The sequence below is a fragment of the Pinus tabuliformis genome, chromosome 3_1 (assembly GCF_031772625.1).
Source record: "Pinus tabuliformis cultivar Carrire ecotype Pingquan chromosome 3_1, CPIR1, whole genome shotgun sequence".
Lineage (NCBI taxonomy): Eukaryota > Viridiplantae > Streptophyta > Pinopsida > Pinales > Pinaceae > Pinus > Pinus tabuliformis.
The window spans coordinates 980,137,759-980,155,569 of record NC_142301.1 but is presented as its reverse complement, the minus strand read 5'-3'; positions in this window follow the sequence as shown (position 1 = coordinate 980,155,569).

The following is a 17,811-nucleotide window of genomic DNA, read 5'->3' as shown; positions in this document are numbered from 1 at the left end:
TCTCTTGCAATCAAGCTTCTTGCAACAAATTCCTTCACTTTATCTTCAATGAATTCTTTCATCGGAGCAATGGTAATGTCATGCTTAACATGATCATTGAATATCTCCTCAGTTTCTTTGCTTCTTCTTGCAATTGCAAAATTGAGGCAAAGTACTCTTCGTTGACACTAGCAAAAGTAATTAGCCATTTGATAATTTCCTCTGCAGTAAAATCAGTGATATCATCGAACTTTGTTGTTTGTGATTGTTTTAGCTTCTCCAAATCAACCATTAGCTTCTCCTTCACAATTAATCTAGATTCATATATGTTACATGGACCGTTTAAATCTTGAACAATTGCCCACTCCTTGAGATTCACATCTTCTCTTCGATTTCCTGTGTCTCCACACTCAGGAATAATTTCTTCCAATGTTATGAATTTTCCAAACTATGCAACCCAATCTTCCTCATCCGATCAACATCAAGAATCGATTGTTTATCATTTTCTAGTTCGGACAGTGAATCAAGCTTCTTACTAAAAGTTAATATTTCCTTTTCTACAAAATTCCTATCTGCCTCTATCTCACTTTTGAGAAATTTGACAGAAGTCATAGTTCTCTACTTTAAATGTTGTGGATCAAAAGAAATTTTACATGCAGATTCAATAATCTATGATCTTTCAGATATATTACTAATTATATACGATTTCACTACAATAAGAAGATTAATATGTTTCTCAAATCTATTAAATATGCCACAACTAGAAATTTCCAATGGCGGTCCATGTACCGCTAGTGGATTCTTCAGCAAAGGACTCGGGCTCAAGGTATCTTCTATCTCTTTTATTTTTTCTTACAGCTTCATATTTTCTGCATGTCGTTGACCAACAAAATTCGCAAGTTCTTCAACACCATCTTGATGCAATTTCATCATCCCTTGCATTGCAACCGAAGACATATCAACATTCAATTATGTCTGATCAACAACCTTTCTATTGGAAACTTGTATCCTTTCAATCTTAATTTCTTACCCCCCCACGTCATAATTCGCATCTTGCAATGTGACAAAACGGTCATAAAAAATAATGTCCTCTTTAGCAATTTCCCCCATTATTCTCTAATTTTCTTACAAACAAGTATTAACCCAATCAGGTAGTAAAACGCTATCAACTTCCATGTCCACCACTTCTTTAATTCTCTCTATTTTAGGTGCACTATTGGATCTAAATGATTCAACAACGTGTGCTCTTTCTGGATTTAGTCTACAAGGAGGATCTTTGTCATCCCTGCCACCTGAAATCCTATCGACAACCAATTTTTCACTTCCAGTAGTTCTTTTCCTTCTTTTGTTGGAAAATGAAGTCACACCAATACTGTGTGTGCAAGATTGAGATTTCCCAGTTGGGTTTGCACCTCTTTTCTTAAATCTTTCTCCCATCCCTAATATCTCTTTTTCAACAATTTGTTTAGCATCTACTAGCAAATTTTGATCCTTTGTTGATACACTATGACTTTCATCGCTCTCCTCTCTACTTGTCGGAAATAAGTTTTTGTACCTCATAGACTCAAGGTGTTTTCTAAAAATTCTTCCTCTATCAAAGCCTTTAATACTTTCAACTTCACTTAAGATGAAAACATCCAAAGACTTTGCAAAAATGATAGCATGAGTCATATTCTTCATAGTCACTTTTCCAATATTAAATGGAAAATAAATAAATTATCTTTTCTTTTTTCTATTCAAATATAGATAGCCAATGATGATATTGCCTATAGACTTCAGCAACAAAATATGTTATGAAACCAACTCACAAAAAGATAGAAAAGATAGATCAACGACTTAGAAATAAACCTCTTCGAGGGGGCAACCTCCTTTACATTACACAAATAAACAATTCTTAGATGATACAAATGACAAGACCTCCTTTCTATATATAGGAGTCTAAGGGGTCATAATATAATCAGAGCCGACATAACAATAATAATGTAAGGGAACAATAATAACAATAGTGGGCTTCTATGGGGCACAATAATAACAATATGGAGACTACATGGGCACAACAATATAATAAGGGGGTTGTACTAATAACAATAAGGGGTTACACTAGTAGTATAGGGACCCAATATGCCCCTTTCCTTCAAAAAGTGTTGTCCTCAACACTTGAGTAGTTCTTGATGCTTGTGTATAAATTATTGTCCTCCCATGTGGAATCTTCAGCAGGTAAGTTCTTCCACTTGATGAGATACTTTGAAATTGATCTATTTCGTAGCTTTCAATTTCTTGGTTCTGTGACTACTTCAAGTTCCAATATGATTTTTCCTTCCTTGTCAAGTTCTCGCAATACTGTTTGAACCAGGATCTTCTGCAACTTTTAAATGAGTTCCCACTCTTTTGGGCATATGGATATATGTAAGGCCTGATGTTTGGAAGAACACTTCGTGGAATCAAATGAATAGCATGATCATGATCACGAATAGGTGGGAGGCCTTTAGGAGTCTCAAATACCTTGGAATGATTGTCCAAAACGTTTTGGAGATCTGGAGAAATACATGATTTCGATGTGGGATCCTCTAGTGAACATAATTGTGTAATTACACCTCGTTGTTCTTTATTTCTAAGCTTTGTCATGTTGTTAGAGTTGATTATCTTTCTAGGTTTTCCTTCGATACCCCTCAATTAAACTTCCTTTCCTTCCCAAAAAAATTTCAAGAAAAGTTTTTGAAAATTAAAAGCTATTGTACCTAAAGATTGTAGCCATTGGACTCCTAGTAAAACATCAACACCACCCATTGGAAGGGAAAGCATTGGGCTATTCAATACATATTCTCCCATGGATAGCTTGATATTATGGCACTTTCCAGAGCAATTTATGGTTCCTCCACTTGCAACCATCACTTGACACTCCGATGCTGGATATAGGAAGCAATTCAATTCCTTGGCTATCTTACAATCAATAAAATTATGGGTACTACCTGAATCAATCAACACTCTTACCTTTTTCTTCTTGATATGTCCTTCTATCTTGATAGTTTGAGGAGTGGTAATTTCTTCCAATGCATTACAAGATATGGTCAGATTGATTTCTTGAGATTCGATGTGATCTTTCAATTCTTGAACATTTTTCTTCTTGATATGTCCTTCTATATTGATAGTTTTAGGAGCGGTAATTCCGTCCAATGCATTATAAGATATGGTTGGATTCATTTATTCTTTCTCGATGTGATCTTTCACTTCTTGAACCTTTTTCTTCTTGATATGTCCTTCTATCTTGAGAGCTTTAAGAGTCGTAATTCTTTCCAATGCTTTACAAGATATGGTCGGATTCATTTCTTCTTTCTCTGGGGTTGGTTCCTGGTGTATATACTCTTCTTTTGACATTTCTTGATCATTTTCTTCCTCCTCTCCACAATCAATGTAAAATAATTTCTTCTCAACACACTTATGACCTTTAATGTATTTGTTATCACAATTGTAACAAAGCCCTTTTTCTCTTTTTTCTTCCAATTTTTGTGGTGTAACCCTTGTAGGTTGTGGAAGGCTAGGAGAAACAACACTTCCATCTTTATAGTTGTGAGGGGTAGACTTCCTTGTTGCCATAATTTTGCTTTCCACTTTGTAACAAAGCCCTTTTTCTCTTTTCTCTTCCAATTGTTGTGGTGTTACTCTAAAGAAGGTGTTTCTCTTTGTATCCTCATAATGTGCTATCATTTCCTTCGTGAAAATTGACCACGTAACAAGTTGTTTATGAGAACAAAGCCCTTTATACCATAAAAATTGATCTGGTTCTAAATATGAAGATGCAATACATACCTTTTGTAACAGTGGTACACCATGTAGATCAAAATATTGCTCCATTTGTAGTATCCAATTTACTGGATCCTTTCCATCAAACTTCCTCATATCGCCTTTTCTTGATTTTAGGAGCTCGATCTTGAAATGACTATAACTCTGTACTTTCAGATCTCAAAGTTTTGAAATTGTCTCCTGCAGTAGCCCTCTGAGTCCTCTTTCTAACCCCGTAAGTCTGATCAGAATTTGATTCTCCAAGAAAGAGTTATGCCCAATCTCCTAAGATGACCTGATTATATAATGTTTTAGTAGAGTGAACTTGTATGACGTGCCACGTGTCACTGTTTCAACCTTTGGATCTAAAAACTATGCACAGAAAACTACAGTCTGTCCTCTTTCTGTAACTTCTTACGAAATTTCAATTTGTTGCTCAAAGAGAAAGTTATGATGATTTTCCCACTGTGACCTGTTTGGAATGTAATTCAAGGGTTTGCAAAAACCCTAACTTCCTCAGACTATATCTCCAAAAATATAGCGAGACAGGATCTGAAATTCAGAGCCAAGGTTTAGACTGATTTCTTCTCAAATGGATTTTATTTTAGCTTCTGAAACTTCATAGCGAAAGAGATATAGCGAAAATCCCATGATGACCTGTTTTAGCTTAAATTCTAGAGATTGCAAAAACCCTAACTTTCTCAGATCATATCTCCGAAAATATAGTGGGAAAAGCTCTGAAATTTGGACTCGAGGTGCAACACGATTTCGTCTCAAATGGGTTTATTGTTTCACTTCTGAAACATCGCAGAAAAAATGTTATAGTGAAATTGCCACGATGACCTGTTTGGAGCAGCGAAACCCTAGAATCCAAAGCTCTGATACCAAATGTTATGAAACCAGCTCACAAAAATATAGAAAAGATAGATCAACGCCTTAGAAATAAGCCTCTTCGAGGGGGAAACCTCCTTTACATTACACAAATGAACAATTCTTAGATGATACAAATGAAAAGACCTCCTTTCTATATATAGGAGTCTAAGGGGTCATAATATAATCAGAGCCGACATAACAATAATAATGTAAGGGCACAATAATAACAATAGTGGGCTTCTATGGGGCACAATAATAACAATATGGAGACTACATGGGCACAACAATATAATAAGGGGGTTGTACTAATAACAATAAGGGGTTACACTAGTAGTATAGGGATCTAACAAAATACTATCTAGAACAAACATTGGAAAAATTAATGGCCTATCTTTAAAACCATAAATTAGTATAACTGTATTTCTTTCTCTTTCCTCATATTCCCCTTTTCCAAATAGGAAAGCCTCATCCTCTGTAGATATTTAAGAAAGATCTTGTTCGGTTACCATGCAATACACTTGCCTCACAATCACATACTTAATTAAACAATATCCGTGCTTCCACAATATAGGATACCATAATTGCATTGGTTCCTCGTGAAACTTGAATATAGGATTATAGGGTAAACTGTCAAACACATACCTTGACATGAGAAGTGTTATCAGATATTCCATCATAAAGAAGCCATTTTTCTTGGGTAATCTACGTAACTAAATAGCTAATTCATTCAAAATGACATGAGCCTGATCGAAATAACAATATTTTTTGTATGTCTCATAAAGCACATAGAAAATGCATTTTGGGACATGTGATTTACTTTCTAGCCCTACTACATGGGAAAAGAGCCAATAAAAATACCTAAATGGTTGCCTAAAAAAATAAATATCTACAAGAGAAAGATTGGAAGGAACCTCAAAAGTTGCACAAATGAATTCCTTCACAATGTTAATTTTGCACCCTTTTGTCTCTAGGAAGCTATCCACAATGGACAATTCTAAACACCTATTTGGTTCTAGTAACTTGAATAACAATCTCAATGCATTGGGATCCAAAGAAACCTTTATCACTCCTAGTTTAATTTTCCTCTTTCTTAAATCAAAAATATTTGCATAGAGATAAACAGTTTCTCTAAAATCAAAGACCTTTGGAACACACCCAACATTCGCTAATCCAGTACTCCAAATCTTGTTACCTGTTTTCTATTTCGTTGACATATTCACATATCTCTCATAAGTTCTTGACCATTCAAAGCTATCATCGATATCAACAAGTGATTTAAATAACTGTATCCCTGCAAATAGCATCTTTCCCTTGCTTTCTACACATTTTTCATTTGCAGTAAAAAAATTCTTTGTCAATGAATAACGTATTCAAATCTCGCTTCACTTTACAATTATTCATTTTCTTCACAAACATTAACTGTTACTATTACTTGTGTGAAAATCGTTACACACAACACTTTGAATAAACAACAATTAAAAATAACAAAGTCAACTTTTATAGACAATAATAGGGAAAAAAATTGAAATTCTAGAAGCATCCTATGCATTTATTTTTCACTTATCTCTCGCTTCAAGATCTCGTAAGAAACATAAATTTATGATATATAATAATATGTGTTGTCTTCCGAACCAGTCAATTTTCCCACACGTCCAAAACTCACCGTATTATAACTTTTTTTTTTCTTAAAACTCAACAGCAGAAATTTTTAAATCATTTTTTGTAATAGTGGAAATGGATTCACCATCATTAAAAACCCCATCAGTAAATTTTTTGATACTGCAAAAAATCATTACGAATCAGTGTTTTTTTTAGCTTTTTTTCCTCTTTTGTTTTCTTAATAAAAATCCGACAACATGTTTGTTGACACCCGATTGACACCTAAGATCATGAAATTTTCAACTGTAACCTTGAATTACAAAAAATCACTGCCATATTTTATCGGCAGTGTGCCTAAATTTCCTTTATTTTCTGGTCAATTTTGAAGGCCTGTAAAACTATGAATAATAGCTACAAATAATAAAGTGTGCAAGGGCATTCACAAACAAATATTATGCCAACACATATTCAACTATATTCTACAATGAATCAACTTGATAGTTTATCCCCACTAATTTATAAAACCAAACATCAAATTTGATTTACGAATGACTTGACACATCCATTTCTCACAGAATTCAACACACAGACAAAAAACAGATTTAATTTTAAACTCTTTGATCTTTCTAGACATGAAAATAATTTAATTATTGAAAACAAAAACTTCAATTTGTAATGTAATAGGCACAACTACAAAGAGCAATTTGTAAACTAGAAATATTGAATCTATTATCGATTAAATACTTATTATTATTATGCAATATTAGGTTAAGTATCCTTTTTTTGGATCTCAACAAGTACTGCTCTAGGATAAAACGTATGTGTGAACAAAAAAATGGAAACATTGATACCTCATGCGTATCGGTATACATGACAAATTGAGTGTTTTGTGTTAATAAGAGAACAAACATCAAAACAAATAAAAATAAATAAATAACCAATGAATTTGAATAAACTACACAAGTTAAGGAACATAAACCAACACTATGTCATATATACTTTCAACATAATACAAATGCATATACTATTACCTCCGTCAAAACTACTACACATGACACATTGAATAATTAGCAATCGAATAAACCAAATTTAATCACAATCCATTGATTTAATATCAGCTTTATACATGTCATTAAAAACATAAATCTACCATACAAAACAAGTTCAAACTAACTGTAACCGTGATAATCAACTAAGAAACTTCCAAATGCGAATAGAAAATAAGTAAAGGTAAATTGGTTTACAAGCTTGAATTATTATATAGAAAACCAAAGTTAATCACAATCCATTGATTTAATAGAAGATTTATACGTATAATAAGAAACAAAAATTTACCATAAAAAACAAGTTCGAAATAACTGTAATCATGATAATTAGCTAAGAAACTGCCAAATGTGAACATGAAACCGACAAAGGTGAATCGGTTTAGAAGTTTGCAGCATTATATAGCTTTTTCATTCTAGCACTACTGTTATCATCCACAATTTAACAGAAACACCATTGAGACACCATTGAAGTTGGAAGCTCAGATTTGAAGATAACATTTTATGTAAGACAACATAAGCTCGAACAATACTCCAAGATCTTAAACAAAATTTGCACAAAGAAAGCACTACACGATCCATTGTTTTTTCTATCGCTATAAATAACATTTTTCCCCTCAATAGACTAGCTATTTCAAATATTTTCAATCTCTTTTCCCTAGAAATCATGACCCGCCACTAATTTCCATCTGAAACACGCTACAAAGATAAAGTCGCCATCCATATTTTTTATTGTCCCAGTGTCTGTACTCTAATTAATGGAAAATAGAGTTGTAGGTAAATACAAGTCATCTCAGCATTAAATTTAGCGACTACACACTTGTTCATGCAATCATAAAACCTCATAAGCACCAAAAAATAAAATCTAAAAACATGATTTTCATATACTTTCAACATAACACAAATGCATATGTGCGGAACCATAGAGAAAATATGTTTGTGCGCAAAAAAATCTCACACACAACCACCTCCGTGCAGCTTCGTCCGCATAACTACTTCTAGACTCAACAATGCCCTTCCATCATTCATTGACATTTGAAATTGATATTAATAAATGTGGGTCCTAGATGTCATGGGCAGGAAGCATTCATTGCGAAATGTGTTCCTAAATAAGAACCAAAGAATAGATTTTTATATTTATTACATTAATAAATATTGCACAAAGCATTTGTTCTCCACACACACTACCTTTGAATATATATTATCCCTCCGCACCTCCCTTTTTCTACACAAATTCTGCACATGTATTTTTTATCTGCATAACCTCCACACATGCACAACCATGCAACCACATTCACAAAACTTCATCCACACAACTACTTCCACACCCAATAATTCCCTTAGTGATTGAAATTCAACTGATATTAATTAATGGTCATATGTTGTGAAATGCATCCCTAAATAAACATTAAAGAGGGATTTGCATATTTATTATTTTAATAAAATTTGCACAAAACTTTCTCATAACATCTACATGGGAACAACCACCTCTACACAACTTCGTTTGCACTCAATAGGGCCCTTTAATCAGTCATTGACAATCCAAACTCTACACACGCTACCTCCAAATAGCCAGCTTTGCACAACCACCTTCACACAACTCCTTTCGCACAACTACTTCCATAGTTGCTAAAAACCTTCCTAAATAATAATTAAAAAACATATTTGTATATTTATTATTTTAATAAACCTTTCACAAAGCCTTCTTCACATTCATTTTACCGCATAACACTTCTTCTTCACACGAATTGAAAACACAACTTATTTAGTGCCCCCGTCTATGAAAAAGAGCCCCATTTCTCCCGCACATGCTCCTTAATAATATCAATTGGAGATTTTTTCACCTGTCCGCCCCCCGATATTTATGCCAAAAAACCTGCAGCCACATCAATTCTCGCATCATTAACCAGAGCACTAACATAACATTTCCCCGCAACCGCGTGTCACACAGATTCAAAAATATGATTTATTTAATATTTCATAATAAGAGTAGCTTTTATAGTCCAACAATTATGATAATTGTTAAAAAAAACAATACTAGCTCCCTATGCACCCTCGTCAGTGTCAGAGCACCCTTATCTATGCAAAAGACCCCAGTTCTACTGCACATACTCCATCCTCTGCATAATAAATTTTTTGTACAATGAAACCATATCAATTACTCCATCCTCAACACAAGGAAACATAATAATATTAATTTGACATTTGTTTAGCACCCCCTCCCAGGTGCCTCTGCAAATAACATGCAATTGCATCAATTCTCGCATCATTGAAAAAATAACTAACATAACATTGTCTTGCAAACACATCAAATATTGCATCATTGAGCATAGCGCCAACATACCAGTGACAGTGTCAAAGAACTCACCAACAAAATGGCCACTCACAAAATTAATTTTATTTTAATTTTAAAATGAATTGTCAAGCATTGGGAAAAAATGAAAATAAAATGGACTCCACCAAGGGAATTATGTCCCATCAGAGATTCCTTAGCCAATCAGAAATTAGAAATAAAATTTACTGAATATTCAAAAATTATTTTTGAAATTATGCAAAAATAAAAATATTAGGCATTTCCCTTAAGCTTTGGTTAAAATTGCAAAAACACAACCAAATAATGCACAGTCAACACAACTTGAATGCGCCTCCCTCTTTCCACAAAAATTCTGCACATGAGTTTGTTATCTGCGTAACCTCTACACATGCACAACCACGTCACAAACTTCATCTGCACAACTACTTCCACACTCAATAACACACTCAGTCATTGACATTCAACTGATATTAATTAATTATCATACGTTGTGAAATACGTCTCTAAATAAGAATTAAAAAAGGGATTTTTATATTATTATTTTAATAAACTTTGCACAAAACTTTCACATAACATCCACACGCACAACCACCTCCTGACAAATTCATCGCCACAACTACTTTCACACTCAATAACACCCTTCAATCAGTCATTAATGTGCGAAACTCCGCACATGCTTCCTCCAAACAACCAGCTCCGCACAACCACCTTCGCACAACTAATTTTGTAGTTGCAAAAATTATTCCTAAATAATAAATAAAAAATAGACTTATATATTTATTATTTTAATAAACCCTGCACAAAGCCTTTTGCACATTCCTCTTACTGCACAACTATTCTTCTTCACACAAATTGAAAACATAGTTTATTTAACACCCCCGTATATGAAAAAGAGCCCCAGTTCTCTCGCACATACTCCTTAATAATATCAATTGGAGATTTGTTAAACCCCCCCTCCCTCCCCCCGGGACCTATGTAAAAAAACTGCAACTGCATCAATTCTCGCATCATTGACCAGAGCACTAACATAACACTGCCCCACAATTGCATGTCACATGGAAGTAAAACACAATTGATTTAATATCACATAATAAGAGTAGATTTTATAGTCCAACGATTGTGATAATTGTTAAAAAAAAAAATATTAGCTCCCTTTGCACCCCCGTAAGTGTCAAAGTGCCCTCGTCTATGCAAAATACCCTAGTTCTCCCACACATACTCTATCCTCTACACAATCAAACTTCTGCACAACAAAACCGTACCAATTACTTCATTCTCCACATAATAAAAAATAATAATATTAATTCAATAAAAAAGCAATGCTGCCCCGCCCCCCCCCCCCCCACAATCTTGGGGCTTATGCAAACAACCTGCAATCACACCAATTCTCACATCACTGAACAAAGCACTAACATAACAGTGTCATGCAACAGCATCAATTCTTGCATATTTGAGCAGAGCGTTAACATAATAGTGATATTGTGAGAGCACTCACCAACGCAATGGCCACTTACAAAATTAATTTTCTTTTAATTTTAAAATGATTTTTTGGGCATTGAAAAAAAATGAAAATAAAATGCTCTCTACTAGGGGAATTATGTCCCATCATAGCTTCCTCAACCAATTGGAAATTAGAAATAACATTTACTAAAAATTCAAAAATTATTTTTATAAATTATGGAAAAATAGAAATATTAGGCATTTTCCCGAAACTTTGGTTAAAATTGCAAAAACATAGCCAAATAATGTGCAATCAATGCAACTTGACTACGAGGTGAATGCTATAGTCCCTGATGAGGCAGGGACTAATAAGACAATTTATTCGAAGTTATAATAAATTTATACACTAAATTTTAAAGAAAAAAGGTATTCAGTAAGTCAGAGTACATGCTTCACCCACAAAACCAACTTCATTATCATAGTTTAGGAACAATTAAAAGAGACTTTATATATTATGATATTAGGAAACTATACTCACTTTCTCTGAAAAGATTTACATCGGAAATATCTAATTGAGATGAAGTACAAAGACCTAAAGGACAATGTGGCCAAATTGTTTAATTAAGGAAGCAATGAAAATGCATTTTCATGTGGAGTGAGAGAGTTGGGTTTATGACCCACTCTAGGTTTGTCCAAGCCATGTCATGCTCCTTATTATTGACCTTATGATTCTATATCTCAAGTTTAATTGTTATATATTTAATGATAAATTAAAGTTTTTATGGTTCACTTTTATTTTCATATTTGGGTTCTCCAGAGGATGTGAAGAACAACGTTTACCTTATCAAAACACATTTCATTAATATAAATTCACTATTTATGTTTCAAGGATACCCTAGTTATTACTGCATAGGTTAGAACTCTACCTTGGCTCAAAAAAATTTAGTGAGACTGTACATCTTCACAAATATTAACTAACTCCCTTTATTTAATTTGAAAGTTCATATGTTCATGTCAGGCTCTTATGGGTATCCTTTATATGGAAACCTCATTTTAGGAAACTTTTATTCGATGCATGTCACTTTCTTCTAGTGGCATCACCTTATGTCATTTGAGAATTTGTTTGATCTCTTTTCATAGATATTCAACCCAAAATGTATAAATTCTTAGCTATTGGAATCATTCTTCTTGTAGGAGATCTCAATGGAAGATCTAGTTGCATACAATGCACAAAGCATGTCCCCTATTTGATCCCATCAATAAGTTAGGTAATGCAGTATTGGTTATTTCTTTTCTTTTTTTATAGAAAGGAGTATTTTAGGATATTGAATATACAATGCAATGTTGTATTAAGTAAGTTCCTATCCCGCCCCAAATATTTGTGTTGATTATGTTTGGATATGTGCTCTAAATTTGACTACCTCTTCTTCTTATTCATCCTCAACCTATTTAAGTTCACCTTACCTCCATAATCTTCTTATTTTTCATCTTCGTTTTCCTCATCTTCTTCTTCATCATCAACTCCCATATCAAAAACTTATCCATTAATCCTTTATCTAACCAGACCATATTCTTTTTACATGACTATCTTGTGAAGGAATTTTTACTCATAAACATGAATCATGATTGAGTGGTATAAAATATGAAGATTAGTCACAAAGAAATATGAGGAATGATTTACATAACAATAGTCAAGTGAAAAATATTATCTTGAGTTGAACCTTATTGCATCCTAGAGGCACTTTATAGTCAAGTATAGGGGAGATGTTGAACGTTGGATCAGATCACATTAAAAAATAGTAAAAAATTAATATTGACTCTATTTAAAAAAAACCAATAATAAAAATACAAGTTACCTCATATATATATATATATATATATATATATATATATATCGTAGAGTATTATCTTCTACACATAATTAACTCAATTAGTTTGTTAGAGCATGCTCTTCCTCATGGTAGAGCATGATGAGCTTGAGAGATATTGTAAATCTTCCTTGTATGCATCTTACATCTACAAATATATATACATAAAGTGCCTAAATATTGTAAAACTTCCTTGCATGTATCTATTGCACATACTTGAATAATTCTATTCCTCTTAGTACTTATCTTACATCTAAAATACATGGGATAATTCTTTTAGGGTTTAAGAAACTAATGATACTCGAATATATAGGTATCATTCCCATGATAGTCCTTTTATTGTAAAAAATTAGTTATACAAATGAGAACAATAAAAAGTTCAAATTATTAAAATTACTAAGAGAGAAATGAAAACTCTCTTCTAGTTTCTTTCTAAATTATTAATTGTTGTCAACAAGCCAATTACACCATATATATGATGACTTGAACCCACACAACTAGGGAAACAAATTTTTCACCAAACCACTCGAGCTAAGACCATTTGGCATTATTTTATTTATAAAAAGAATTAATAAATGACTTAAACATATATAGATTTACAAAACATGTAACAAGATTCTTAACCATGGAGTTTCACCCCACCTTACCATGGAGATACTTAACCTATAAATAGGATTTGGTACTGTGACCATGGTAAATACTATGACTTAACAATACCACATATCAAAAAAACCATAACTCATTTCATATCATACTTAACCATAGGACATTTTTCTAACTAATCAATATAATTAAAAGGGAAAAAAGGGAAATACCATTTTTGAGATCATGTCAATCTTTGGTCGATGTCTACCACTGAAAATATTCTAGCATATTCCATGGACGTTAAATCCTACCATCCACCAAATAATTATTAGTAATTAAATTAAAATTCTTAAAGCCTTATCCGAAAGTAAACATGTCTATCAATATAATTAAGAAGATATGTTTTGAAGGATTTGATGTTAAGTAAATCAACAAAGATCCATCTTAACTTTGAATCTACCAAGTGCCCAGAGAGATCAAATCTCTCAAGATGCAAATTGCTATTTGAATATAAAACTTGAAGTTTTTCATGTTGAAAATATTGATTCCTCTAGAATGATATTATTTATCTTATATATAAATTTTGCATCTTTGTATATATATAAATATTCTTTTTTTTAACATTTTTTTGTTTATTTACTTGACAGGTAGCTACTAATAAACTTATGTAGGTCTACAACCTATCCTCCTCTTCGTAAACCAAGTCACAACAGGGGGATTTGAACTTTGTATCTCTTAGTTTTCACATATTTCACATCGCTTCAATCACCAATTGAGCTACCCCCTTGGGACTTCTTTTTTTAACATTATTAAAACCCTGATAATACATATTTTTAGAATATTTAAATTTACTTTTTTAATTTGATATATATATATATATATATATATATATATATATATATATATATATATATATATATATATATATATATATATATATATATATATATATATATATATATATATATATATATATATAATAAAATTAAATATGATGTTTACACTCATTACTACAACAACTCCCCATACTGGATTGTAAAGTGGTTGTCAATGAAATGAAAACCATTCTAAATCCATCTAAACAAATTGAGACAGATTAAATCTCTAGAGGTGCAAACCTCTTTTTTTAGTGAAAATTTTGAGGAAATGTTTGCACCTCGAGATATTTCTATTAATTTTGCAACTCGAGGAAAAATTCCCTCCATTGGACAACCTTCCTCGTCAATTTTTAAGGTGAAACCCACATGTCCACAAAAGTACAAGTCGGAATGGGCAAGCTAATTTGACCCCCTAATGCTCATATAAATAGAGCATATATCACATCACTTTGGAGCATCATCATCACACATCACATCTTCTCTCTCTTCATTTGATTGGTTCATACAAATATGAAATAAGGAGGTACGAGCTCACACGTGGGAAGGGAAGGAGATAATTTTGTTTTCTACGTTGACTTTTTGATTTAGAAAGTTTTAACAATTGTTGACTAGCTTTGACTTGATGTTTTGACTTGGAAAATTTTATTTTGGAAGGCTTAATTTATTGGTGAAGAAATAAAACTTTTCTTGGCAGCTTTACTTGGGTTGACTGCAGAAAACCCTGAAGTTGGACTGCAATCTTTCTCTCTCCTTTGACTGAGATTTTTTTGACTATTTTTGTTGGGTTTGACTGAGTTTGGAAGGTCAAGTTCTTTGACTATTGACCAAGCTAATTTGGAGGGTTGTTGATTTTGACTTTTGGACTATTTAGGGCATCATTTTCTATTGTTGATTTTAACAGAAATTGCATACTTTTACTTTAGATTAGATTTGACTTTTGTGCTCATCTCTCATTGGATATTGGTTAGTTGAATTGAATATTCAAATTTGTTGACCTTTGACTCATTGTTGATGAATTGGAACATTGTATCTCTCTGTTGAACATTTGATGATAATCTAATAGAAGAAGAATTTTGAAAGGGTTTTCCCCATTGTGGGGTTTTTCCCTGGTCTTTGACCAAATCTTGTGTCTCTTTTTATTTCTCTTGGTTGTCTTCTATTGTTCATTAGATTTACTGTTCTTTCTACAATTGGTTATTGACTTGAATATTGAATTATATTGGATAAATTTATTTCTAATTGAAGAAGAATTGGAATAAGTGATTATGTTAAGCATAGAACAGTGGAAAATTAACATGGTATCAAAGTTGAGGTGAAGACAATCCCAAGGAGACAAGAGACAAGCAATAATCTTTAGAAGTAGTTGAAGGAGCCTAGTTGAGCTAGTCAAGTTGTCTACCTCTTACTTCAAGGATTCAGAGAAGTTGAATGACTCATCTAAATTTGTTACTTGGAAGATCAAGTTGGAAGTGACCTTGGATGAAAATGATGTCTTGTAATATGTGGAAGGTAAGGTACCTAAGCCTTCAGAGAATGCTTTTGCTGATGTCAAGGAAAAGTACAAGAAAGGTGAGATCAAAGCAAAGAAAATTATTATAGATTCTTTGAAAAAACATTTTCTTACTTACATTGCAAAGTTGAAGAAGTCCAATGATATTTATGATAAGTTGGTTGGGATGTATGAGGTTAACAATTTGAATCACATTATTTCCTTGAAAAATTAACTCAAGGACATCAAAATGAACAAGGGGGAGACTGACCAGACATATTTCATGAGGATATTTGAACTAAGGGATCAATTGCAAACTTCTCGAGAACCCATGTTTGATGGAGAGTTGGTACTAGTTGAACTTCAAGACCTTACTCCTATTTGGGAGACATTCATTACTACTATAAGAAACAATGTCAGGTTCCCAACATTTGATGAGCTCATTGGAAAATGCATTCAAGAAGAAACCAAGAAACCAAGATGGTATCTAGAGGAAGGATTCAAAAGCGTCAAGAAGGAGATCCCTTTGCATTTGTTGTACAAGGCAAGATGAGGAAAGGAAGAGGAAGGCCATCTAGTTCAAGAAATCCTACCCATGAATCAAAGGACTCCAATAGAATAGAGGGGAGAATTGAATGCTTCAATTGCCACACACATGGTCATTATGCCTGGGACTATCCAAAAAAGATAGATGCTCCAAGGTATAACTACAATTGTGGCCACAACAACAACATGTTTAATGATAGAAGAAGAATATATGATGGAAGAAGAAGAGATGCTCCTGATGACCGTGAAGAAGTACATCGTCCTCAAAAGAGGTCAATGAAAACAAAGTATGGAAATAATGTAGCTACTACTCAATATGAACATATTCTTATTTATGTTATTTCTAGTTCCTCTCATCTGAATTCATTTGATAGTTGGTTGGTAGATAGTGGGGATTCTAGACATTTCTCTCAATATCGTGAAGTCCTCTCAAATATGGTTGAGAGCATGACTAATTTGAAAATTATTCTTGGGGATGACTCTACTTATCTGGAAAAATGGTTTTGGTTCTTTTACATTTCATTTGGATTAGGGCGAAACCAGACTTCTTCATGATGTTATGTATGTTCCGGGATTGAAGAAGAACCTTGTATTTATATCTTCCTTGGAAGATAAGGGATTGAGAGTTTCTTTCATAAGAGGAAAGGTCCTCACCTAGCCTATGTAATCTCGCATGAGGAATGCATTCACCTTGGGATCTAGAATTGAAGGACTCTATAGAGTCAATGGAAGTTAATATGAGAAATGGTACATGGTAGCAATCATAAAAATGAGAAATGACGTTGAAGGTTTTCACATGTTCACTATGAATCCATACCTAAAATAAGGAGGATGGTTTCTGCAATGCCTGAAGTTCAAAATAAGCATTATGGGGTATGTCTGGGATGTGGTAGTGGAAAGAAGTCAAGGGGACCATTCCCTTCTAGCAAAATCAAGACCAGTGATATTCTATAACTCATACATTCTGATCTATGTGGACCCATGCCAATAAAATCCCTTGGTGGTTATCTATATTACATAATATTTGTGCATGACTTCTCCCGGAAGACTTGGATATTCTACTTGAAGTACAAGGATGGAGCTTTTGATATGCTTCGGGATTTCAAGGCACTAATAGAGAATCAAACAGGAAAAAGGATCAAGGTCTTCAGGTTTGATAATGGTGGAGAATACACTTCTAATGAGTTCATTGACTTTTACAAGATGGTTGGAATCAAGAAGGATACCATTATACCTTATAATACTGAGAAAAATGGTGTGGCTGGAAGAAAGAACGGAACCAACATGGAAGCTTCCTGAGCGATGTTACATGATCAAAAGTTGTTGAATGTCCTTTGGGGAGAATCCACTAATAAAATGGTCTATCTTCAAAACATGATTCCTCGTCTAGACTCGAGTGACAAGACTCCCAAATAAA